Below are 27,966 nucleotides of genomic sequence, written 5' to 3'. Positions count from 1 at the left end.
GAGTTTTCCTTCAGTAGAAATTGGGTGGAGGCTGAGATGAATACTCATGGCCAAAGGCTACTGGTAACAGCGTACACAAACATCCATCCACAGACCACACAGTTGAACCAGCTGCTCCATTATTGCAAACATGGAAATAAAGATCTGCTAAAGTTTTAATTTGGTTTTTTTTTCGCTGAACTTGAGTTTATCTTAAGTGATGTCATGACCCAGATGGTAACCGCATGCTTTTATTGTAGCAGTTCATTGATAAAAAGCGAAAAATTAATATACAACCCCAATTCCAGTGAAGTTGGGACATTGTGGAAAACATAAATAAAATCAGAATACGATGATTTGCAAATCCTTTTCAACCAATATTCAATTGAATACACTACAAAGACGAGATATTTAATGTTCAAAAGGATAAACTTTATTGTTTTTTGCAAATATTCACTTATTTTGTGCCCATGGCAGGGGTAACCTGCACATCTGTGAAGGCCCCATTAATGCTGAAAGGTCCATACAGGTGTTGGAGCAACATCTGCTGCCATCCAAGCAGCGTCTTTTTCAGGGACGTCCTGCTTATTTCAGCAAGACGATGCCGAGCCACATTCTGCACGTGTTACAACAGCGTGGCTTCGTAGTAAAAGAGTGCAGGTACTAGACTGACCTGCCTGCAGTCCAGACGTCTCCCATTGAAAATGTGTGGTGCATTATGAAGCTCAAAATACGACAGCGGAGCCCCCCGGACTGCTGAGCAGCTGAAGCTGGACATCAAGCAGGAATGGGAAAGAATTCCACCTACAAAGCTTCAACAATCAGTGTCCTCAGTTCCCAAACGCTTATTGAGTGTTAAAGGAAAGGTGATGTAACTCAGTGGGAAACACGCCCCTGTCCCAACTTCTCTGGAACGTGTTGCAGGCATCAAATTCAAAATGAGTGAATATTTACAAAAAACAATAAAGTTTATCTGTTTGAACATTAAATATCTCGTCTTTGTAGTGTGTTCAGTTGAATATGGGTTGAAAAGGATTTGCAAATCATCGTATTCTGATTTTATTTGTTTTCCACAACGTCCCAACTTCACTGGAATTGGGGTTGTACTATAGATTTTAGGTTTGTTTGGCTGGGTGTAACGCCTGACGGTTAGGTATTCTCACTGACTTGTGTGTTGGCACCACTAGTGACATGATGGCCTATGCCATTATGATAACTGTGGATGCCACAAGCTGAGAGGCATCTTGATGATGATGATGATGAAGCTTAATCGTCATTGGTTCGAAGCTCAGCTGACAGCCAAACTGCAGTGAATACAGTGCTTAGCCTATTAGAATGTTTAGTGTTTTTTTCTGGTTATTATTTTCACATTCTCTCCATTTATTTAGGTGTATATAGCGCTAGTCAGTCACTCAATCAGTTAGTGACTCACTAAAAGCCTCTTCTAGGCTGCGTTTATAGGAAAAGGATGTTTGGTTTTGATGCTGCACAGGATCTGGGGCGTAATGCCCTGCTTGAAAATGCATTGAAGGTGGTTTAATACTTGGGTTGTTTCTTTCTTTGGTCGTCTCCAGTGGTCCAGTACTTTTATCTAATAGGACATGATGAGAGTACCAAGTGCCAATTTGTGCCGGTTAGAGATTTTGCTCCCAGTCTCACTCACTCCCTCTTTGGTGGGCGTTGGTCGGTCACATGGCTGTGGTACTGCAGTGAGAATATCACAGCACAACATGGAAGCTACCATTTACTCTCTCTCTCTCTCTGAAGCATGGGTGAAACCACTCTGTGTGTGTGTGTGTGTGTGTGTGTGTGTGTGTGTGTGTGTTTCCACCTTTCGAGAGGGCTCATACAGAGCGAAATGAAAGAGCATTGTGTACTTTCCATCGCTGTCTCTGTACATGTATTCAGAGGCTTATCTGCTTGTGGGAGGCCACTAACGGATGAAGGCTTTGTTTTTTTCTCTGTGGATTCCCTGCAGATTCCTCTTCATCTCTCTTCTGCGAGTGGTGTTGCACACACAGCACGTGGTCTGTGAAAACTGGATCAGGTCTTCAGCGTAAAGACTCATTTGGCACCTTTGCTTTCCAGTCCAGATCTCCCAAAGGGCTTCCCCACTATCTCTCCTCTAACTAGCAGAAATGTTCCAGCTGTGGAGCGGGACAACAAGCTGCTGGTCTCCGAGAGACGGCGCTGCAAAGAAGCTATGAAACCCCAATCTGCAGCTGATGGGCCCTCCTTACTGACAGCCATGGTCTATGTAATCTCCTTCATGAAAGCCCAAATGTTTTGTTGGAACAGTGTGTACTGCTTGTCTGCACACAGTGCGTGTTTATGGGATTGGCTTTTGCAGTCGTGAGTCTTGTGGAGTGCAGCCTAAGAGTTAACTATTAGATGAATCTATTACCTATTCATTGATTAGTTAACTGTCAGACCCTTACGCCTGCAGCTATCTTGTACTTTGCTCTGTCACAGTGCTGTCGTCAAAGTTTTGTCTGTGCAACAAGTGCAGAAGCCATTGGGCTTGTTTGAGCTGAAGTGCACCTTGCTTTTGCGGTCAGAGAGAGTGACCGACAAACCTCATGTTTTTACCAGCAACAGCCCACGTAAGTTGGCACCCCATATGGAGTTCAGAGGAATGAACCTGACTGCACAGTTGAAAAGGCTACCGGCTGGATTCACTGCAGTTTGTGTATGCATGCTTGTTGGTGGACCTCCTGGCCATCTATCATCATCATCATCATCATCATCATCATCATCATCATCATCATCATCATCATCATCATCACCAACCTACCTCTCAACTGAATACTGAAGGCCCCTCGCTCCTGGGAGGTTGCGATGGCCTGTGTCGTTGTGACATGGCAGTGATGCCGACGCAACTTGGCATAACGAAAAATCCAACCAGCACGCAGTGTGCTGATCCGGGGGTTGATTGATCTGCGCAGCACCTCCAGGCCTGTGCCGCTGTGTTTTTTCTTTTACAGTGCAGTGACCCAACCGAAGCCATGTTGCCCACTATAGCCTTATACGGCTTCATAATTGGTGTCAATGATTATTTACTGACTTTGTTGCCTAATGACTGCAAACCAGTTCTTGAGTGTTTTAATACAAGCTAAATCGTTTTGTTTCAGCCGTCTGACACATTCTTTCCTCTTTGGTCTGGGCTCTTGTGGCCTGGCTAACCTGAACTTATTAAACACAAAAGGAGCTACAATGCTGGCAGCTCTCACTGATACAGTACTACAAAGTGTAATAGTATAGTAAAAATAGTATATCATACTTGTAGTATATATTTTGTAGTGAGGTAACCATCCCATTAGATTTTTATTATTTCTCACATTAAGTCTTTGACTCATAGAAATAGTTTGACAGAAACGCACAGGTTAGGTTCGGATGCTTTTTTATTTCTGTTATTTTAACCGTAATTGTATTCTGTGCTTGTTCAGCAGCTCAACTTGAATTGTTATAATGAAGATCAGAAACTGGTAGTTGCCCAATGTTTCTCTAAAGATTAGCATAAGTGCCCTAAATCATAGTCATTTTCTACATCATACTTATGTAGATACTTCATATCTACACAAGAACCATATATATGAAAAATTCCAGTCTGGATTCAGGCCACATCACAGCACTGAGACGCTCTAGTTAAGATAACTAATGATCTTCTTCTTGCCTCTGATCAAGGCTGCATATCTCTCTTAGTGCTACTTGACCTCAGCGCGGCTTTTGATACAATAGACCACAATATTCTCCTAGAAAGGCTAGAAAACATGGTTGGAGTCACAGGGACGGCCCTATCATGGTTCAGATCTTACCTATCAGAACGTTATCAGTTCGTTAGGGTAAACAATTTATCTTCCACTTATTCAAAAGTGAGATTTGGAGTTCCGCAGGGCTCTATATTAGGACCATTACTATTTACACTATACATGTTACCGTTAGGCACAGTTATAAGTAATCATGGCGTAAACTTTCATTGTTATGCAGACGATACTCAACTGTACAGATCAGCCAAACCTGATGACCAATACAGGTTTAAGGAAATAGAGGACTGTGTAAAAGACGTGAAAGGCTGGATGTCACGTAACTTCCTCCTATTAAACAGTAACAAAACAGAGGTTCTCCTTCTGGGTCCAAAATTAGCAAGAAGTAAATCACCAGATTTAATCTTAAATCTCGCCGACTTTCCAGCCGCACCTGGACTAGCAGCTAAAAATCTCGGCGTTATAATGGATTCAGATTTATCATTCGATCAACACACAGGCGGCATCACTAGGACAGCTTTTCTACATCTTCACAACATCACCAAGATCAGAAATGCCCTGTCCCTGCGTGATGCAGAAACACTAGTACACGCCTTTATTACTTCCAGGCTAGACTACTGTAACACGCTACTGTCAGGGTTAGGTACTATTGAGTACCTGCAAGACCTTATTTCTCATTATGAGCCATCACGACCACTCAGATCCCAGAGTGCTGGCTTATTAATAGTTCCTAGAATTCAGAAGGTTTCATCTGGGGGAAGAGCTTTTTCTTATAAAGCCCCCAAACTCTGGAATGATCTTCCAGAAACTGTTTGGGACTCAGACACAGTCTCAGTCTTTAAGACTAGGCTGAAAACTCACTTGTTCAGTTTAGCTTTTGGTAGCTAATGTTCCCCCTAGATAAAGGCAGCAGATCCAGGGGTCCATGGACACAGGGAATTATAGTAAACTGAGACGCTGGTGCTGTCGTCCCGCTGCTCGCACGCGGTCACTCAGGTCTGTGGACGGTGGAGCGGAGGGACGCCAGACTGTCTCAGAGTGCTGCCGTGTCTGTGTGTCCTTCTGGTTCTCTCCTGTTAGTTAAGCTGTCAGTCAGATCTGCCGGAGTCGTTAGCCACACTCTGGAAATGTCCACATTCCCTGTTTATGTACAAACGGATAGAATAAAACTAATTCCCTGTCCCTGCCTTTTCCTGAGTATACAACTGCCCACCTGTCCGCCCGGACACTGATGGACGACTGACTGTCGAGCCCTCCTGCTGCCCACTTCAGACCAGCTGCCCACGCCCAGCTACCACCCCCTGCCCTGGACTAGCTGCCCACCCTACACTGATATTCTCATAGACTCCCAGCTATTCCTACTACTAATACTACTGCTATTAATATTAGTAGTATAATAGCTCTGTAGGTAGTCTGACCAGAGGAGGACGGGTCCCCCTGGTGAGTCTGGTTCCTCCCAAGGTTTCTTCCTCAGCTCTGAGTTCTCCTTGCCACTGTCGCCCCTGGCTTGCCCGCCGGGGGGTTTTTACATTTTGTACATTCTTGTTAAAACTTCTTTTCTGGTCTTTTCTGGAATTCTGTGAAGCTGCTTTGTGACAACATCCGTTGTAAAAAGCGCTAGAAATAAATTTGATTTGATATGATTTTCTGAAATGAGTGGTTCTCCTAATTTTAGAGACAAATGTTACTTATAAAACAAGACGGGTATAAATATTGGTAGTTTAGTAAATTCATAGAACCTTAATACCATCCAGCTTGTGTGCCATTAGGCAGAGATCATTATTCTTATTATACTGCTGGAGTTAACTGTTCAGCTCCACTTAGATGTTTTACATCCTGCTGTCAGTCTCAGGAGATGCTCCTGGCTGGTTATGTAACGTGCAGGTCTCACCAGGGTAAAGGCGACACAGCTTGCTCCTTTTTCTTATTTCTCTTTAATGAGCCGGGTTGTGTATTTTTGTGTAGCAGCGGGTGTGTTGGTGTGTTGAGCTCTGCCTGTCCTTGCCTGCTCCTCTGTGACTGCTGTTGAGCTTCAGTCTAATCAACTCACTCGTCACACTAGAGAGAATGAGTATCGTTTATCACGGGCCTGTTTATCGTTCAAATGTACTAATCAGAAGTTTTGGCATAAAATAGATAAAATACTATTTTAGTACTTCGCCTATTTAAATGCTTGAATGGCAGCAACAAGGAACTGAATGGCCTGTATATTATTATTATTATTGTTATTGTTATTTATTTAAAATAATAAAATTTTTTCTCCAATCACAGTTGCCTTAACTTCCTGGAAAATGTGTTGTTTTTTATAGGATGAGTAAAATCTGTTAGTTGTCCACCAAATTTTTTTGCACAATTTCTATGTATTTGCTCTGTTTTACATATTGGAAAAAAATAAAACATGAAATATGAAATGTGCTCACTTTTGGACAGGCCAAATTTTCCTTTTTTCTGTCTCCGACATGTTAAATTCAGCAAATAAAAATTGTGCATGGATATTTGCCGGAATTTGTTCTCTGTAAAGGATGTGTAAATTAAATTCACTGGAAAATTAGCAGAACATTTGACCAGGGGTGCCCAAACTGCATATGGAGGCCAAACCCTCCCAGATTCTACTTCCCTTGGGCTGCGCTGGAGTCAAACATCAAAATTCCTGTTGGCCAGAATGAAGATGAGCCTTTTAAGACTATACATCTTTTAAGAAATGACCAGTAACTTTATTTTAACTTCGTACACTACAGCTTGCTTGGGAACATACAGTACTGTACAGTATGCGTGACGGTTCAGTGGGTACACCGTGCATTGGCTGTGTTATTTATATTGCCTTTGGAAAAAAGGGAATTGTGGATTAGCTGATATCTCTTAATTAAAAAAGGCTTTATAGACTTAGAATGGCTTAAACCTGCGGCTGTTCAAGAAGTGGTGTTCTGGTCTGTTTGGCTGTTTAGCCTTATACTTCCTCTGGTTTAGGGTTTCTTTTAAAGGTTGGCTGCTGTTTTGACTGGTGCCTTTGTTTACACATCATAGTGAAAAGTATACAGAGGAGGTGAACAAAAGTCTACTATATATATATATTTTCTTAAGCGTGCTGTGCTCTGGTCATGTGGATGTTGGGTGTAGTCACTCGTCGCTAGGAGCTGAGGGTGATGTTATAGGAAGGAGGAAAGGCCTGGTCACTCTGAGAAGGCTTGCAGGAGCCCTAGGAAAATCATGCGGCCGGTGTCTGCTGGGTGTTTGTTTGGTGTTTTAAGGCAGGGCAAGTGCTGCTGCTGTGTAGTCAAATATAAATATATGTTTATCACAACTTGGGGTATGTCACCTTTTCCAAGGTGTCAGGTCACCATAGTGCAGCTGATCTGAATGATATAAAATGTGTTCTTTTTGTGAAGTAGCTTCAGAGCAGCTGCTGTGCTGTACTACCTGTGTGTGGTGGAGATTCTTCTCTGACAGTGGTTTTGAATATAAGCAGATCTGTGGGACCCTGTGGGACGACACTGTAGAAATGAAACTCTGATATAAGTTAAAGTGGTCAGTGTGCAGCTTGTACAGCAGAGCAGATTCACTGTCCTCTGAAAAGAACAACACACAGACGTTAATGTCTAAACAGCTGGCAGCACAAGTGAGTCCACCTCACAGTGGACGTGTCCAGATTGGGCTCAGTGTTGATATTTAGTGTGACCACCATTATTATCCAGCACTGCCGGAACCCTCTTGGGCCTGGAATTCACCAGAGCTGCACAGGCTGCTGCTGGAATCCTCTTCCACTCCTCCATGACGACGTCACGGAGCTGGTGGATGTTAGACACCTCGCCCTCCTCCACCTTCGCTTGACGATGCCCCACAGGTGCTCAATTGGGTTTAGGTTTGGAGACATACTTGGCCAGTCCATCACCTTTACCTTCAGCAGGGCAGTGGTCATCTTGGAGGTGTGTTTGGGGTCGTTATCGAGTTGGAAAACTGCCATGCAGTGCAGTTTCCGAAGGGAGGGGATGGTGCTCTGCTTCAGAACGTCACAGCACATGTTGGAATTCATATTTCCCTTCAATGAACCGCAGCTCCCCAGTGCCAGCAGCACTCATGCAGCTCAAGACCATGATGCTACCACCACCATGCTTTACTGTAGGCAAGAGACAGTTGTGTTGGTGCTCCAGGGCACCACCACACATGCTGGACACCATCTGAGTCAAACAAGTTTATCTTGGTCTCGTCAGACCACAGGACCTGGTTCCAGTAATCCATGTTCTTGGATTGCTTGTCTTCAGCAAATTGTTTCCAGGCTTTCTTGTGCATCAGCTTCAGAAGAGGCTTCCTTCTGGGATGATGGCCACGCAGACCGTGTTGATGCATTGTGCATCATATGGTCTGAGCACTGACAGGCTGACCTCCCTCTTCAATTTAATGCTGGCAGCACTCATGCATCTATTTTTTTAAAAATTGTCCAACTCTGGATGTGATGCTGTACACCTGGACCCAACTTCTTTGCTCGACCCTGGCGAGGCCTGTTCCGAGTGGAACCGGTCCTGGATGACTGCTGTATGACCTTGGCCACCATGCTATAGCTCAGTTTCAGGGTGTTAGCAGTCTTCTTATAGCCCAGGCGTCGTTGTGGAGAGCAGCAGTTCTGTTCCTCACATCCTCAGAGATTCTTTACCATGAGGTGCCGTGTTGAATATCCAGTGGCCAGTATGAGCGAATTGTAGCTTCCATTCACACCTGGAACCTCTTAACTCTAACGAGTCACATGACACCAGGGAGGGACGACGACACAATTGGGCACAATCTGGACACGTTCACTGTGAGGTGGACTCACTTGTGCTGCCAGCTGTTTAGACATTAATGTCTGTGTGTTGTTCTTTTCAGAGGACAGTAAATCTGCTCTGCTGTACAAGCTGCACACTGACCACTTTAACTTATATCAGAGTTTCAGTTCTACAGTGTCGACCCATCAAAAGAAAGAATAAAATACCTTCAGAAATGTGAGGGGTGCTCTCAGTTTTGTGAGATACTGTCCATTGCCTCTGAGATATTGTAGATTACCAAGTTTTAAAACGTGCATCTTTGTTGGTGCTATAAAAGACAATAATTTAGATCTGTTTCAGGGCTTATTTTGGAATAACAGTTAAAAAACAAACTGTTACAAAAACAGTTTATTAAGTAATAATTCTTGGAGCGAAATAGTAAAATAATGTTTCCTTTGTCTGTATATTCTAATGTCCCTCTAGTGTACTCTTACAGTACAATACTTACAGTGTTAGGAAGTTGGCTCATACCTACGTCTGCGCACAATGCATGCACATGTTCACAGCTTCACAGGTGCAGAGGATCATTTTCCCACCTTTTTCTCGACCAGACTCAGTGAGTACACGCCCTGACAGTGTCTGCTTCCGGCATTTATCATTTTACATTAATTCACACTGTTGGGATTGGAGCCATGTGCTGCTGGCACTAGATCAGGTCAGCCTCGCTGCCCTGGCCTGCCTCTCTGACATGGCCTCTAATTAACAGTCAAGGTCATATCTATTCATTTCTCTTTGCCCAAGTATGCGGCAGCAGAGCACTGAACCATTCAAACCCCTGAAGAGTTACTCCTTAATTTAACCACTCTGGGCACTATTTGGTCCTGTCCTTTGAATGTTGTGCAAGTAATAGGAGCGTGGTTAAAGCAAGTAAAGACCATCATCTGCCAGGTTCATTGCCAGAGCTTGAAACTGAACGTGGGCTTATTTTATTGTAGTTGAACTGATTTTGAGCGGCTGTGTCAGAAATATTGTTCTTGAACAGAATAAAGACGTGTCTAAACTCGCCCTGGCTCAGGCTTAAGGGATCTGCCGTGAGCGCCGTGTGGTCCGATGTGCTTAGCTTTGATGTTGTCCAGGGCAGTGACTGACAGTCACCATCTCCTCATTTGACAAAACAAAAGTGACAGGAGAGATGTGGATATTTATAGTGATGCAGGACACTGTGCTACTGATTTGTTGGAAAACAAGGACAGCAGGTCTGTTTCACCCCACAAACTTCAGGATTAGTGTTCGCTGTTATTAACTGCTCATACATTCCACCAAAACGGTTGAAAATCTGACCTGAAAACTGACTAAAATCAATCAGTACAATAATAACATGACAAACTTTTACTAAACGTTTCCGTGGTGGCTGTTTTGGTAGTTTTGGCTAATTTTGGGCATAACTCAACAACGCTAGCCGGTACATGACAAGCAGACACAACTTTGAACTGTTGTACCAATCAATGTTAAATCAATAATATTTTTCAATAAACACAAAGTAAATCTTTAAAATAAAACAGAGGTTAAATATTTTCTCACTGTGAGTTTTAAATTTAATTTGTGAAGTGAAACACCACATACACACTAGTGAATACACACACACTAGGGGGTAGTGAGCACACTTGCCCAGAGCGGTGGGCAGCCCTATCCACCCGGGGGCCCGGGGAGCAGTTGGGGGTTAGGTGTCTTGCTCAAGGACACCTCAGTCATGGACTGTCAGCACTGGGGATCGAACTGGCAGCCTTCCGGTCACAGGGCCAGATCCCTGACCTCCAGCCCACGACTGCCCCTGATAAGAGTTTTTACTGTGGGGGGAAAATGGCTTGAACTAATTTGATGAATCTTCCATATGTGGAGCTATATCAAGCGAAAAGGTATGGATCACCTCTTCTGCTTGCTGCACACAGTAAATTAATGCTTATCCTTCTGTTTTTGTTTATTTTATTCATATCAACATCGAATATTTTGTTTTTCAAATGTTTATTTATGGTTAAACATGGTTAAAATACCCAGCCCTGATGTAAAGCCCCATGGGTAACACCAGCAGTGGAAGACTTGCTAATGTTTGGACAGTACTGGCAGTGCCGGATTCTGAATGTGGAAAAACACAGCAAGATGGGAAACATGGCAGTTGTGTGTCACTGATCTTCCAGGAACAGCTATTCATCACTCCAGCGATTGTGTGACCTCAACCGACCCTTTTTGACTTGTTCCAAGAACGGTCTGTCTTTTACTCAGGGCAACGGCACTTAAACCAGCTTCTAATCCAAGGCTGTAAAATGTGCTTTTGCCTTCCATGGGTGTCCAGTTTGCTGGTAGTCATGGTGATGTGCTTTGTGTGTGTGTGTGTGTGTGTGTGTGAGAGAGAGAGAGCCTGCAGCGTTGGCTTAAGTCTTTCCCAGTGTAGGCACGTCCACAAGCGCTAGAAGGCTTCGCTCTCCCCCGACTGCGTAATGAGTGCTTAATTAGAGGATTAAGTCCACTGCTCTCGGAACAACAACTGATCCAAATCCTGATCAGCAGAGCACAGCACAGAGGACTCTGAGTGCATTTAGGCAGCTCTAAATTCCTGCCGCATGCTGAGTTTAACATAATGGCAACGTAAGGACAATGTTGGGGTGTAAATGTTGAGTTTGGGCTCTGCTGCAGTGGCTGATCCGGCTTCTTGGTTCTTCACTAGCCGTTCAGGTAAGCTGTAACCTACAGTATGTTGAAGAGGGCTGCTGGTGTGGAAACCATAATAAGGAAGAGCTTTTGCAAGTGCTGTTATGTTGTGTGTGCTGTTGCTTTTATTTGCTTAGTTGGAAGATGTAATTGAAATTTGCGTAATAGGATCACATCGTTACGTTGCCCCAGATGTCCGTTAAAGTACGTTAAAATGGGATCTAAAAGTAGCCAATGTCCTCATATGCTAGAACCAGGTGTCCTCTTGTGCTTGCCCCTACAGTGGGTTAAAGGTTAATTTTAGGACGACTGCGGAAACGTTTGGCTTCATGATCTAATTAACGTCATTCACCTCCACATCACAGAGCTTTGTTGACCACGGGGCGCTCATTTTTGAAGACCACTCGGTGCTCTTCTGGGTTCTAGTGCTGCTCCAGAGAGTGTCAGCCCAGGAGCTGTGCTGAATTTAGATGAGTGTGAATCACTGTCTATCACTGGGTTTGCACCTCTGTCATGTGGTAGCCTGACCCCCTCAGAAGAGTCTTCAGCAGATGGGTCTCCTACTTTTTTTTTTTTTTTTTTTTTGGGACTGAATGAATACCTTCACAGCGCAGGCCCTTCACAAATTAGAGCTTTTATTCCACCTCCTGTTGCTATAAACAGTGCTTTCCAGTTCAGACTCTGTGTAAGGGGACTAGCTTGAGTTCGGTGTGAACAGTGAGTCTGTTCAGGTGTCTGTGGTGGGCTTTTAAATGAAAACAGAAATAGAAAGATTTTTAGATTGGTCTGTACCTCCACTGACTCCAGTGGATATTCTGGCCTTCTGATATAAACGGTGTGTGTGTGTGTGTGTGTGTGTGTGTGTGTGTGTGTGTGTGTGTGTAGAATAGAATAGAATAGAATGCCTTTATTGTCACTATACACAGTACAATGAGATTAAGAGCAACTCCATCTCAGTGCAAACACACAATGTAAACAAATGACACAGAATAGAATGGGGAGGGGTTGTGCACAGTTCTATGCGTTTTGTATATATGTGTATATATGTATATGAAATAAATATAGAAACAAAATAAAAACTATGTTTTTTACAAGATATAAATATGGAGATATTTACAGCTGAATTGTATGTACAATAAATATTGCACATTGCTAAGTATTGCACATATTCCTGTATAATGTACATACATGTACAGTATGATTGCACATTTCCGTATGCAGAGTATTGCACAGTAGCTGGTAATGGAGTCTGGGAATAGACTGGTATGTAGGTGGTGATGGAAGTCTGGGGATAGACTATCAGTGCGTCTGTGAGTTGAGAAGTGTTATTGCTTTTGGGAAAAAACTGTACTTAAGTCTGTTTGTCCTTGATCTGATGCATCTGTACCGCCTTCCTGAGGGCAACAGGTCAAACAGTACAGATCCGGGGTGCGAGTGTGTGTGTGTGTGTGTGTGTGTGTGTGTAAACATACTGTTAAAGATTCTGCTACATTGTGAAACTATTTTTTTATATCCTGTGTACTCGGAATCCCTTCAGTGCTGTTTGTGAACTTCTATCTCCAAATCACTTCTCACCATATTTCGTTTAGCAGTGTCGCGTCTGTTTTTGTCATATATTCACGTTTTAGCCACTCTGTGCTGCCAGTGGACTCTCATGAAATATGTTGAGAGTTACACTGCAGTTTTTTCACTTGATGATGGCCGCATTGTGTGAATGTTTCTTTTTGGATTCCTACAACTTAAATGCCCAGTTTTACCAGACCTAGATTAGGCCTAAGCCTGGACTAAAAAGGCATTGCACTTTAGGGAGCATTCACACCGACCCTGTTTGGCGTGGACCTGTCAAACGTCCTTTAGTATGTTTTTGTTTATTCATATTGCTTATTATTAATGACACACAGGCTGAGAAATATCAGCAATGTGTGATAAATACAGCTTTTACACAATGACAGACCAACGTCATTGACCAATGTTTACTAATGGTTGATTTTTGGCGCTTAAGGAGGCAAAAGTGAAAGTTTCTGTCCAATCAGCAACACCTACATAGTGATAAACATAACTGCATCTTTTTCCATTTGGTTCAGTGTATTAAACCCTTAGGCCAGCACTTAACAGAATCTACAAATGGAACACTTGCTAAAAGATAAATCTTGCTTTCTTCCAGTTACTGACAGCATGTTCTGTGCTGGAATTTAAGCAGGTCAGCATGATCTTCAGCCTTCAGTGTGGTAGTACAGCCATTGACAGGTCAGTACTGTGTTCTTTAGGTTTTTTAAATAACGTTAGTTGTGCTGTGTGGCGGTGCATCAGGGTACCTTCTGTACGTTGTTTGAGACGTGTAACATTTAAGACGACCAGTGTCATCCCTCCATTCACATCATCTAGTTATGCACCAACCTTTATTCTCACAGACTCGCCCTCTGCATTGTTGTTTCTGTCCGTGTTCTGTGAGCTGATTGCAAATCAGCTGTGAACACAGGGAAAGTTTCACGGTCCGTTCGAGATTCCCACCGATAAGACGACAGCAGAATTTTAAGAAGCACCTCTCACACACATCCTTGTGCCTTCTCGGCAGGGAACGAAGGCTTCCTGAGGGTTTGTAGGTTTAGGCTGCTGCGATTGGCCAGGAGCCACTATGTTCATTTGAACAGCTTAGGCATGTTTCTCAAAAGCTTGGGAAGGTGAAGGAGTGGGGGAGAGGGAGGGGGGTGGGTGGTCAAGATAACGTGGTTTATGACTTTGCCAGGTCCTAAAGTCTTTGTAAGGTTAGGGTTTTTATCTGCAGTACAAGAATTCTGAGTGCAAATAAATACAAGAAAGGACGTGGAACATTGGTCATACACTGACCATTCTGAGTGGACTCACCAGACTGCAAAGGTCTAAGTGGTAAAGGTAAAGTTTAATTGAGTAAAACTAACTAAAATATTTCTTTCTGATTTCACTATTTGGAGCCAATGTGACTCTCACCTGCCTCATCAGATTCTGACAGTAAGCATGGCGGCGAAGGGAAGATAATACGATTATGGATGATTATGATCACGCTGGACAGAGATTATGATGACCATTTAGGTTCACAGTCAGCACCTGTGGCATTTCTGGAGCCCAGTTGTTGGCCACTAAAGACATGTATAGAGAAGTGTCATGACAGAAGAACATTGTAATGGTTGATCTAGTGGTGGGCAGTATAATATTTTATCACTATTGTGGTAAATTTAGTCACAGGACGCCTTTCTGAGCCTATGGTGGGTATGGTCAGTGCATATTTTGTTAAAAACTAAGCATAATTAGGCCAGTTATATTGGATTTGGAATAGTGCTTTTTGTAAAACGCTGAATAAAACTCACTGTATTGTTGGAATATCATACAGTAGTTTTTATATGTGGCGCTAGATGTCCTATTTTGTCTGTTCCAACTTATGTAATCTCATAAAAATGAAACGATGCGTGTCCTGTATTGTGAAAGTAGTTTTTATCATGAAGTTATATTTTTACCACATCGCCCACGCTTAGGTTGACTGAGGCCCTTTATGTGCCTCATAGGAACGGTTTCCTATGAGTAAGAGCCGAGTATTTCCTATAACTGTTTGGGTTACACAATAACTAAGGCTATAAAAGTAGGGCTGGGCTGGAAGCCGGCTGAAATAGATGAAGCGAGCAGTGTATAACATGCCTCTGGGTTGCAAACATGTATGTGAGGCTATTGATTATCAGTGCTGTTAGTTAGAATTGACCCGAACTTGCCTTGCTGCTGTGTTCATCGTATTGGGTTGGTGTATGGTGCTTGGGATATGGGGCTTAATTTATACTGTTATTTGTATTTTGTTTGGGAAAACATCAAGCAGGCATCGGTAATCAAAATGAAATGGCAGTTTTATCCATCAAACGTTTTACTAAGATTGATCAAAAAAGCTTTTTTAAACAGGATTATTTCCACAAAGCATGACTTCCTGATGAGTTCTTCTGAAGCAGATGTCCTTGCCATTATCTGTGAAGGAACTGTGCTGCCTAGATTGTTTGTTTATGAAGTTGTAGTGACTTGCCAGCATTTTTCTGAAATGGCAGGGCTCTGACGGAGTGTCTTGGGCATTATCAAGCCAGAGTCTCTTTTCCAGTCAGCAAGGTCTTGGCTTTTAACCTAGTGAACCAGTCCCTGTTGGTATCTGCTGTTTCTTTTAAAGGGTCCAAATTGTGGAAAACTGAAAAAAACTGTGGCCTGGTTTTTATACATAAACCCGTGTCACAAGAGCAATGTACAAAAAATTACAGTAAACTGTAGGAAGTAGCACTTGAGCACCGATCCAACCTTTGCAGGACAGAAATACTGTACATAGTTTTGGATGAAGGCATCACCACTAGGCAGTAGAGTGAAGATGCTGTTCATAGTTGTCTGAGTGGTACTTTGTCATCTTCTATCCCATCATCCTTTGCTCAGGAGGTGTGGGGTGTGGATTATCACAGACGTGTGTGTGTGTGTGTGTGTGTGTGTGTGTGTGTGTGTAAATCTTCTTGCAAATCCTCTTTAATGTTCCATGGAAAGAGTAACGGAGAAAGAAAAGCGCTTCTTCGAGGGGGAGAAAGCTGCTACTTTACTTCTTTCTCAAAACTCCAAGCCCGTCCAGCTCGGCTTCGTTACTGTGTGGAGGTCTCGGGCACTGCGCTGTGCTATAAGCCTTCAGCCAGGCAGGGCTGTGTGCGTTTATAGCGCCCTATAGCACACCGTGGTCCTCCTATTATAACAGATGAAAGGTGAAGTTCTGTGCGATTGTTGACCTAGTGGGGCGGGTTGGTGCTGTTCTATGTGCTGTAGACTAAGCTTTCTTTCATCTACAGCCGTGAAAGGATTTCACACACCTGTAAAGTTCATGACAAAACATTTTGAACATTTCATGATAAACAGGGGTGTAAAAGTACATTGGTTCATCCTGATGCACTGATCTGATGGTAAAATATGAATCAATTACAGTCATTTTTTTGTTAGTTTTTTAGTATCACAGTACTCACTGTCTGCTCACCTACACCTTCAGTGTATTAAAGTCTTTATGGACAAAATAATATTCCGATAGAATCAAAGTGAATCATTGCGAGGTTGGAAGATTACACTTCTAGTGATAAATCCTCAACATCCTTTTCAACTGGCAGTCTAACAGAGATGAAAAGGTTCTTTTATATTTATGTATCTCATCTTATAAGCTTTTATAATAGTCACTTAAGTTAACACCTGCTCAGTGACGTTCAGCACAATATAAATGTGAAGCCGTATCGGGCGTCTGCCCTGAGTAATGGCTACTTAATCCTGTTAGACTGACGTTTATTTGATAAGCAAACCATTTAATACTGCAGTTTAACACTGGGAGATTAGACTGCAGCTCAAGTTGTGGGCTTGCGTTTGAGAGTCATGGATAGGGCTAATTTGACTTTTGTCAAGCTTGAACTACTTTGTCCTTCATAAGTATAACCTTGATGATTAGCTCTGTGTCGTAATTGTTCTTTCTGCTGAAGCTTTTGTGGAGGAAGTGGGTGAAGTTCTTTGATGTTGGGCACAAAGGCTGCTGTGATGGGGGTTAGTAACGAAGCCTTGGCTCAGACAGCCACAGGTCGAGGGTAGATTACCTTTAGTCAGGCTTGCGGCTTCTTGCTTTCAGAAAAAATGAAACCGTTTTTAACTAAAGGTTCAAACTATAAACTTTGAATGTATTTGGTGTCAGATGGTGTTTTGGGTCCTGACGGAAGCAGAGGGTGATGTAAATTAGCCTTGTATGTACAGCTTTCTTCAGCAATAGTCCTACTGTTACACCACAGTCCACCCTATTAGGCCTCCTGCAAGAACTAGTTGTGGTTTATTTCTTTTTTAGTTCCAACAATTTCATCAAAAAAGAAAAAAAGCAACTTCAAGTTGTGGCTTGATTTGTTCTTTTCGTGTAAGAATGCTGTATTATTAATTTTGCTTCCAGACAGTGCGGTTGGTGCACGCTGCCTCATATTTTGGTATTTTGGGTTGTGAGTTCTGCAGATTTATATTTCACCTGAGCGTGAGCTCAGATACGAACAGGTGGCTTTGTCACATTTACCACAGTGTGCTCAGGTTATGAGTGTTTGCTTTATGAAGGATAAAGAGAGTTGGTGATGAAGTTAGAGTAAGAACACCGTGTTCCTGCATGAGGCTTGTTGTTGTATGTGGTCATTTACTGTGAGTGATTATCAATATACCTATAGATGGACTCACAGTCTCTCTTAGGTGAATTGCACTCCAGGGAACCATCAGTAAATAATCTGATTATTGTCCCGTCTTTGATATTGGCAAACAGTCTTTGGAGAGTTGATTAAAATACCTTGTCACTGCACCCAAATGAAGTACACAGGGAAGTTCACACCTGTCTGTGTAGTGCTGGGAGATACTGATGAAATTCAGCATCGCTGCATGTTCCAAATATAAAGCTGCCAGGTGATATTTACACTTATATGTTCCCACGCTTCCTTATTGCTGGAACCTTGTGCTAAATTTGACAAACCTGATCTCTTATTTTGATTCAACTGTTTTGTTCTGTGCCTTCTGCCCAGTGGCTGCTGGGTGTGTGTGTGTGTGTGTGTGTGTGTGTGTGTGTGTGTGTTTGTTCCGTTTGCTTCTCTGAGTTAAACTAATGCGACACAGCGCAATATTGCAAACATTAGAAAAATACTTGGAAACTTATTACTCATTTAATTTTTATGTGTGTTGGAATTTGCTTTCTGAAGTGCTTAGAAAATGCCTTTAATATTGCAGGTAACTCTCAGAGGCTTAATATCAGCAACGCTTTTCAACACAATTACTATGGCTTGCCTCAAAAGACTAGGAGCACCAAGCGGGTAACTGCCCCAAAGCTTTTTCCCGTAGGACAGATGTATGGAAACCATTGCGTGGAAGTGGATACATGTGAATGTGCATATAGCCAATCAGAATGCATCCTGATAGTTTTATTTGATCTTTTAATTTTGTTAATTAGGTCACTTATTGAATACAAATCAGCTCATAGTGTTGATTTTTGGGTACTGATGAAATACCCATCCATCCACCCATCCATCCATCCATCCATCCATCCATCCATCCATTTTCTAAGCCGCTTCTCCGTCAGGGTTGTGGGGGGCTGCTGGAGCCTATCCCTGCAGTCTACGGGAGGAAGGCAGGATACACCCTGGACAGGTCGCCCTGATGAAAATACATATAGACAAAATGGACTTCTGTGGTGTGGAGCACCTACACTACAGTGCTGCATGCATTAACAGATGTACAAACAGCACATCAGTTCTATACAGTAATTCTATTATGCTAGGATTTATGCTGCATCACCCAGCGCCACTGATTTCTCACTGAATAACAGGGAAGTTTAAAGTACCTCCTTCAGAAACGATGGAGTCAAATGCAGCCCTTTGTACGTGGAGAAGGCTGAAAGACCCAGCCTGGCTTTGCCTGAGTGCTGATTTCTACAGCATGTGAACGGTGCCGCAGTCACTGGAATGGATGGGTCTTTCATCACATGGTTTATAGTTGCCATAGAAACTCTCCATAATGGCTCCGTCACCTGTTTTAAGGGTTCTTCTCTCCCTCTGTCTGTAGTAGCAGTACAACCCCGTGCACATATGCCACAAGCGTTTTTTTGCCTCCGCACTGTCGCTAAAGGAGCAGCCTGTGTATCTGGCTCCGTGTATCAGAAGAGTGTGGCGTGACCTTGACTCCCAAGAAACGGTGATTCCTGAGCTGAGAATTTCCATCGGCTACTTCATCCCCATCTCCTCTTTTTGTGGTGCTGTCACTGACAGCTGTTTCATGGAAATCTTCATCTTCCAGTAGCGTTTGTGAAATATGGCTCATGTTGCAAGACATCAGCATTCATTGTTTGTCTTATGAATGATTTCTTTGGTAATTTGCTGGAAAAAGAAAATGTTGACACGATTTTTCAACCAGTGGCTCTGCTGTCTTGTCAGAACAGTTTATACAAATTTATTTATTTATTTATTTGCTGCAGTGTAACATCCAGAGCTGGTCACAAATCATATCAGTCCAACAGTGTGAAAGGTCATTAGACAAAGGACCACACAACATCCATTACCGTCTGCTCTTTGATGCTTACTAGTTTTTATGAATTGGGGCAGATCAGTCAGGATAACATGAATGTCTTTTCAGTTGGCAGTTAACGATCTTCTCCGTGTGCGTTCAGCTGTCAGCTGCCTTTGTGCTAGCAGCGGCTTTAAGGGCTGCAGTGGTACTTCACACGACTCGACGGTTTGTGCTAGCCTTGTCCTTCGAAGCTTGATAGCGTTGTGCTATGGGGAGGCTGATGAAATTTGACCCACCTGCTCGGCCTATTTTGTAGAACTTTAGTCAAACTAGATAAATTTAGAGCAAAAATCAGAGTAACTGACTTCAAACTATACAGGATTGTATTTTATTGTAATCTTTGGGAATCCAGAGACGAGTGTTCAATATCTGACTTCTGAAGCGCCGTGCACCGGCGGAGAAATGTTAGAATAAGCCAAAGTCCACGGATCAGTAGAACATGGCATCCCATCTCCAATGAGGCGTCACCCAGCCACTGCATTGCTAACCTTATGTTATGTGCCCTGGAATCAGCAGACTCCCCACCTGTTGTCTTCTCTGAGGCGTCCTTGTTGTTGGTGTCATAATCACCTGATCAGCAGCTGGTCGATATCAAGCTTAAAGCATCATCACTGAGCAGTAAAGTCCACAAGCTGACTAATCTATACAACCCCTGCTATAAACAAAACCAGCGTCTGTGACAGAGGATGGAGACGAAGTAAAATGCCCTGCTGACTGACTGAGCGTGGGGTATATGATGAGTTTTATTATGGAGTATATAATGTGTGCTTTAGATGCTTGACACTACTGTTCTCCCTCTGAACCTCCTCCACATTTGTAGAGCGAGCGTTCTGCATTTGCATCAGCACTTGCTGTAGTGTGACATTAGAGATGCAAAGTACTGCAGGTCTTTGGCGAGACACAGATGAGATATTTCCACTTGATAAGAATGTTGCTTTGTTAGTCGGAGTTAAAGGATTTCTGATGTTTTACAGCTCTATTGACCTGTTGGTGGATCGCAGCAGATGATTGCTTTAGTGCGATCTGCAGCGACTGTTCAGGACTGAGAGTCTAATGTTAATTAGATGTTTGTGCTGGTGATCGTGCCGTTGTTTTGGTCAGTCTGATCGGTGGTGATGTGGCGCCATGACCCGCTGAATAAAGGTGAGCCGCTACCTCATCAATCTTTCAGCGTCCTCTATCAGCGTGTGCCTGCCAGGTGTTTCTTTGTTTCTCTTTCTTTCCCCATCTCTCTCTCTCTCGCTCTCTCTCTCGCGCTCTCTCCGCATCTTGGCTCCTTCACTTCCTCTGGCCTTTCACCATGTCGCACAGCTATCTGCTGCGCCGATGCCAGGAGCTATCATGTGTTAAACTCTCATTAGTAGCCGAAAGGCTCGGCATTCAAACAAACTACGAGTACTGATGGTTCTGGTCAAGCGTGGCAGTGTAGGAATTACAATGTACATTTATACAGCAACCTCTCACATGGTCCAGTTGATCTGTGTCCAGGTGTGTCCAGCTGATCGGTTTGAAGGCAAAAATGAATTTGACTTTTGATGCTCAACAGTCTGAATCAATCGATTTCAAGTAGTAACTGAAAGTTGTGTGTTGGCGTGCGAGCAGGTTCTTTTCTTTCTGCTTCTGTTGTATTACTATATTCAGCATATTGAGCGAGATGTTGTTTCTTTAGTTCTTGTGTGCTGTACCCCTCTTGACCCCTGTGCTTGTCTAACATCACTTATATAGACCGTGAATCTACTAACATGTGGTTGGTTAGCATAGTGAGTAACACCTCTGCCTTCTACGCTGTAGACTGGGGTTCAATCCCCACCTTGGCAAACACCCTACACTATACCAATAAGAGTCCTTGGGCAAGACTCCTAACGCCACCTTCACTTACTTGTGTAAATATAATCAAATTGTAAGTCGCTCTGGATAAGAGCGTCAGCCAAATACCGTAAATGTAAATGTAAATGTGAATCAGTTCCAGACAGCTGCTTGCTTCACTGTTCATCTGCTGTTGCTCAGACTGGTTGAACACGTCTTTTCTGACCATTATCACCATTAAAATTGTCTGTTTAGTGCAAAGCAGAAGCCGACCAGAACTCCAGCCCAGAGACTTCTCCTTACTCAGTTAACAGAAAACAAACTTTGGAATTGAGCTGCTTCTTCTGTAACACTGCGTGTTGAAGGACTATAATTTTATTATATAATTTTAATTATATAATTTTATCATAACTCTAGTTGCTCTAAAACTGCTGTGGCTATTTTATGATTAGGCGTTCATCGAAACAGCTGAACAAAGATTTTGTTTGTTGAGTTGCTTACCTAAAATAAGCACTATATAATATTGTTTATTTTCATGTGACACGTGATCATTCAGACAGACTGTCAAACCTTTGGTTGTGTAGTAGTAGATGGGTTTAATGAGCTAGTGCTGGCCAATATCAATATTTTGTTGATATTGTGATAAATTACATCAAGTGTTTTCTGACGTCTTGGTTATCGTCCTTAAATAGCACTGACCAACAGTTACAGAGCAGGCATAGTTAGACTTGTTGATTTGGTCTACGCTGACTGCTGTCTGATCACGTGGTACAGCCCCTCCTCTTAACTTACCACAGCAGGAGGAGGAGCAGAGAGAGAACCTTTTCCCTCAGCAAGGTTAGCCCTCCTAAAGAACCCGGTTTTGTTCAGCAAGCAGTTCAGCAGACGACTAATGAGCTAACAGATGAATCCACTGATTCAGTTAGGCCTTGAGCTTTTTTTCAGTATGCACTAATTGATTCACTAATAAAGTAAAAGTTTCCACATTCAGCAGCGTTATAATAATGACCGATGCAGCAGGTTCGTTCTGATTAAATCATACAGTGCAGCGTATGCAACAGGTTTGTACATTACACGCATTAATGTGTTCCTTATCAACCTTTTTTTTTTTTTGTTTTGTTTTTAATGATTATTGTAAATATTGCTTACATGACGAGTCCGTTCAGAGCGTGTGTGTGTGTGTGTGTGTGTGTGTGTGTGTGTGTGTGTGTGTGTGTGTGTGTGTATGTATGTGTATATATATAAAATCACTCAAGTGATGCACCTGGTAAAAGTGTTGCACAGCAATGCAAACTGGTTTGTACCACTGGGATTAGGAATTCAGCTGCTGTCCCCGCAGGCTCCTCAGAGAATGGAATTGTTAGTGTTCTCATAGTGGTCTCTCGTTCCCACAGGGCTGAGCAGTGTACTTGCCAACTGGATGACTAACGGTCCCACGACACAGACGAGTGGCTAAGCCTTCTCTTCTGTGCTCAATGAGCAGTTCAGAACAATGCTCTGTGGCTGGTGGCTTGAAAAGAAGCAGTGGCATGCTTCATATCGTTGTTGTCGGAACAAATCTCCAAAATGCTAACTTTACAGGAGAAGACATAAAAACATACTTTTAATGTAAGTCAGTGGAACCAGACGTTTCTCCAATAATTCTTGGCCATTTCTTTTGGTCCATTCATCATGAAATTTTGACACAGTGTAACAGACAATCTTGAGCTATGTCAAAAACTGAAAAACGGCAAAAATGGAGATGTAAGCTTTTGTTCGGTCAGCAGTGATATAGACCTGATGGGGTGTTTTCAGCCTTCATCAGCCCTAATCCGTGGTGTGGAGGAGTAATGAGAGTGTCAGATTAGGGTTGCACCTGCATGGAAATTGTTGGCCTATGCCAGTATCCCATATTTTTCATGTAGCTCTGCAAAGGTTTATGAAATGTAGGAATTAGTACTAAATCCACCTTAATTGGCATTACAGAGAAATTATATCATCAAATATTAACTTCAAATATAGTTCAAATCAAAACATCTGTCTGATGCTGATTCTTTTGTTTTGAAAGCAAATATTTATCAGTACCGGTATGATTCTGGTATCATTATACATTAAAATCGACTGTAACGTGTGCGTGTGTCCTGATTGTCACGGAGCTGGTCTTGTGGAGCATGTATGTTTCTACATGCAGTATGTGGTCTCTGTATTGCAGCCCTGATTGATTTTGAGTTTTTTGGATAGTATTATTGAAGTGAGCTGTAGAATTAGCTCCTTATTGATTTGTAGCAGTTACTCCAAGCAGTTCTGTAGTTCTAGTTGCTCGTTCCATGAGCTGAAGTATTTGTCCAGTACATTAGTAAAGCGATCTCAGAATAATACTATATTAACACTTTTTTCTTATGTTGGGAATGTTTACTATGATTTGGGTCTTTTATATCATGTATACAGTTGTAAATGTAAATGGGCAGTCGTGGGCTGGAGGTTAGGGATCTGGCCCTGTGACCGGAAGGTCGCTGGTTTGATCCCCAGCACCGGCAGTTCATGACTGAGGTGTCCTTGAGCAAGACACCTAACCCCCAACTGCTCCCCGGGTGCCGTGGATAGGGTTGCCCACTGCTCCGGGCAAGTGTGCTCACTGCCCCCAAGTGTGTGTGTGTGCTCACTAGTGTGTATGTGTTGTTTCACTTTACGGATGGGTTAAATGTGGAGGTGAAATTTCCCTGTTTGTGGGAATAAAAAGTGTATTTTAAATGCAAGCATACATTTTGTGGCCAAAAGTATGTGGACAGACCTCCAAATTGAGTTCAGGTTTTTCAGCCACATCTGTTCCTAACAGGTGTATAAAGTGAAGCTTATTGTCATGTGGTCTCCGTAGATGAACATTAGCGTCATCATGCTGAAGAGCTCAGTGACTTTAAACATGGCACTATCATAGGATGCTATCTTGGCCACAAGTTAGTTCATGAAATGTCGGCTCTGGTCCGTTATAAGGAGAAACAAGAGCTCAGCCATGAAGCAGTAGAAGACACGGACTCAGAGTGGCGCCGCAGAGTGCTGAAGTGCATAGTTTGTAAAAGTCACTTGTTCTCTGTTGCTTCACTCACACAAACTGCCTCATTGGCAAACTGTCTCTGGAAGCAACATAAGCACAACAACTCTGTCATTAGCTTCATGAAATGGATTTCCAGTGGCCGAGCAGCCGCACACAAGCCTGAGGTTACTGTGCACAATGCCAAGCATTGCTGGCCAGTGCTGGACTCTGGAGCAATATAAATATTTTCTCTGGAGTGATAAGTTACAGTTCACTATCTGGCAGTCTGATGGGTAAATCTGTGTTTGGCAGATGCCAGGAGAACGCCACATACTGGAATGCATAGTGTGAACTGTAAAGATTGGTGGAGGAGGGGTAATGTCTACGGCTGTTGTACAGAGTCTAGGCGTTGACTGGTGTTTGTTTTCAGGGCCGATACTCATACCGATTATTAGTAATCAAGGATACCAATAACTGATATTTGGGGCCGATATTCATTTGCCATAAATTTGAAGTTGACTTTGGTATTTGTAGTGTAAAATATATACAGTATCTCACAAAACTGAGAGCACCCCTCACATTTCTGCAGGTATGTTATTCTTTCTTTTGATGGGTCGACACTGTAGAACTGAAACTCTGATATAAGTTAAAGTGGTCAGTGTGCAGCTTGTACAGCAGTGCAGATTTACTGTCCTCTGAAAAGAACAACGCAGACATTAATGTCTAAACAGCTGGCAGCACAAGTGAGTCCACCTCACAGTGAATGTGTCCAGATTGTGCCCGACTGCATCATCGTCCCTCCCAGGTGTCGTGTGACTCGTTAGAGTTAAGAGGTTCCAGGTGTGAATGGAAGCTACAATTCGCTCATACTGGCCACTGGATATTCAACACGGCACCTCATGGTAAAGAATCTCTGAGGATGTGAGGAACAGAACTGCTGCTCTCCACAACGACGCCTGGGCTATAAGAAGACTGCCAACACCCTGAAACTGAGCTAAATACAGCAGTCATCCAGGACCGGTTCCACTTGGAACAGGCCTCGCCATGGTCAACCAAAGAAGTTTAGTCCAGTTGTACAGCGTCATATCCAGAGATTGGCTTTAAAAAAAAAAATAGATGCATGAGTGCTGCCAGCATTGCTGCAGAGGTTGAAGAAGTGGGAGGTCAGCCTGTCAGTGCTCAGACCATACGCCACACAATGCATCAACTCGGTCTGCATGGCCGTCGTCCCAGAAGGAAGCCTCTTCTGAAGCTGATGCATAAGAAATCCAGGAAACAATTTGCTGAAGACAAGCAGTCCAAGAACATGGATTACTGGAACCATGTGAGGGGTGCACTCACTTTTGGGAGATACTGTAAATTAATACTCTTACAACATACTCTAAATTAATATTAGAACATGCTTTGAGATTTAGTCAGTACAGACTGCTAAAATAGTAACAAGCATTTTGAAGATTAACTTTTAGTTAATAAACTAATAAAAATAACTTTATATAGCTCTCGATGTTTCATAGTCAGTTGCATATGTAAGAAAAATTAAGCTCAAAAAGAGGCCCCAAAATACAAATATTTATATTTTTCTTTAAATGGGTGCAAACAAGACTTTACAATGAATTTACTGCTTTCTGGAGGCTTGTCTGCATGTTTAGCCGTGCTTGATCTGGGATTTCAGCTGCTCAACAGTTCAAAGTCTCTTTTGTTGTAGTTTTTGTTTTATAATGCACGAAATGTTTTCAGTGGACGATGGGCAGGTCAGTTTAGCATCTGGACTCTCTTACTGCAGAGCCATGCAGGCATTGTCTTCCTCTACAGAATCATGTCTTTAATGCAGTTCTGCCTGAGGGCCCAAAGATCACGGCCAGCCAGTATTGGTTTTCTACCGTGTCTCTAGCAGACAGAGATTTCTCTGGATTCTCTGAATCTTTTAATGATATTATGCACCGTAGTTGATGAAATCCTCAAGTTCTTTGCTATTTTACGTTGAGACGTGTTATTCTCAAATTGTTGCTCTATTTGCCCGAACAGTCTTTCTCAGTGGTAACCATCTCCTCATCTTTACTTCTGAGAGACTTTCCTATTTATTTATTTAGCACAACACAACATTCATTGCACCTGTTCCAACTCAATATAACTTTATATTATATATATTTTTAAACAAAGTCTTTGTACCATTTTCAATTAAACAGAGTTTCAATGATTTACGCATCATTGTATTCTGTTTGTTTACACCTTGTGCAGCTTTTTTGTAAACAGGGTTGTAATATCTTGGTAGTTGAAAAATAATTATTTCTATACATGAACACGTGACCAGTGAATGGTGTGTAACACCACAGAAATGTGAACTTCAGGTAATAAACTAGACCACAAGTGAAAATGAGCCCTTTTAAGAAAGGAAACTTGAAGCCTACTTTCAAAAATACAATCTCTTGAAAGGCACTAAACCCTTGGCTCAAAGTTTCTGTTACCAGCCCTCAGATCTCCAGTGAGCCTGTTGCACCACAGCATGTGTCTGATTAATTGATCTTATGGAGGCCCAGATACAATCTCTCCCTATTTACACTAAGCTCAATTATTCACTAATGGCACTGCTTGAGTTACAGAAAGGTGAAAGGCACACTTTGGGGTGGATGACAAATCTCTCGGAACATCGGAACGTCAACCCTGCACGTGAAATCTGGAGCTTTAGTGAAGCTGCCAAGGTGATGCCTCCCACTCACCTTTGACTGGCTAGGAGTTGTTGGAGATGTTACAGACAAATCCACTTGTTTGTTGTGGCTGATTGCCTCCTGCTTTATTATTAACTGTTCGTTAAAGTCTGTAGTCCTATGTCAGCTGGTTTAGTCCTTTGACCTTAGTCCTTTGTACACTTTGATTTGTGAATTATTGCCAGAGATGTAGGGGAAAACGCTGGTTTTGGGATTGTGTGTTGTTGTACCAGTAGTGCCCCATTTTTAAATCCTGACCGTATCAGCTATGTGCTTGGACGTTGGACAAATTGGACTTAATTTATCACAATATAATAAAATACTACCATATTGCATCCCCCAAACTAAGTTTGGGAGTTTTTGAATGCTTGTATAAGTTGTAACCAGGTCTATCAGTTATGTAACTGCCTGTTCTTAATTATTTAGAGGGTACAAGTATGTTATGTTTATGTATTTGAGCTCAATCAGATGGAAACTACTAAGTGTCAACAGGAATCAAGGCAGCTAATCAGCCGGTGTGACCTGTTTAGATTTACACTTTAAAAGTTGCCTACAGTGAATGGGAGGAAAAAAGATGTTAATCGCAATTAATACAGCCATTAATCATCATCTAAAATCTCATGATCATGACGGGCCATGTTGTAACTTATATAGCTGTTAATACAACTTGAAACACATTTTAAATACATTTTTATTTTTTGAAACTCAAATATGCTGTAAAATGGAAAGGTTATCACCTTTTGTCACAGCATACAAAAATCAATACAGAAGGAAATTCATTACATGCCTGAAACGAGAGAGTGCCACGTTGTTTGATGTGCTGATATGAGATTGACATTTCTCAGCTATTATGTGTGGCCCAGCACAGCAGATGCAAATTCTAGATTTGAATATTTATCTCTGATGGAAATGAGTGGCCCTTAGCAGAGGTCGAGTATTGCCGTTGTGTTTGATGGCCCTGTTTTTACTGCTCTTCAAACCAAAAGGCACAAACGTTGGACCTTGATGGCTCCGTTTGCTCAGTATGTGAAGTTCCTACTACGCTTCACATACGGTTTTATTCATTCAGCTCAAGGCATGATTGTTCCCTGAAGTGAAGTGCATGGCCAAGCAGGTCTGATCAGAGCACCAACACCTTAGATACTGTATGTCCGTCGCTACTTAGTCAT

At 42.5% G+C, this 27,966-nt stretch overlaps 1 protein-coding gene across 11 annotated transcripts in view; it reads left to right on the top strand.

Annotated features, from left to right (window-relative positions):
- The window catches only part of eps8a (epidermal growth factor receptor pathway substrate 8a), a 65,859-nt gene that overhangs the window by 5,079 nt on the left and 32,814 nt on the right, over positions 1-27,966 (top strand). For 4 of the 11 annotated variants that reach the window (XM_037542622.1, XM_037542621.1, XM_037542623.1 and 1 more), the window contains exon 1: positions 10,903-11,209. The exons of 1 other annotated variant lie outside the window; for it this stretch is intronic. The gene's annotated coding sequence lies outside the window, so the exon portion shown is untranslated. Of the gene's footprint in view, positions 1-10,900; positions 11,210-27,966 lie in introns of those variants that run through there. 6 more of the 11 variants (XM_017722988.2, XM_017722990.2, XM_017722993.2 and 3 more) reach the window with 4 other exon arrangements.

Source organism: Pygocentrus nattereri, chromosome 11 (genome assembly GCF_015220715.1).
Source record: "Pygocentrus nattereri isolate fPygNat1 chromosome 11, fPygNat1.pri, whole genome shotgun sequence".
Classification (NCBI taxonomy): domain Eukaryota; kingdom Metazoa; phylum Chordata; class Actinopteri; order Characiformes; family Serrasalmidae; genus Pygocentrus; species Pygocentrus nattereri.
Note: the sequence above shows the minus strand (reverse complement) of the source record. Positions and strands in the feature narration are given on the sequence as shown.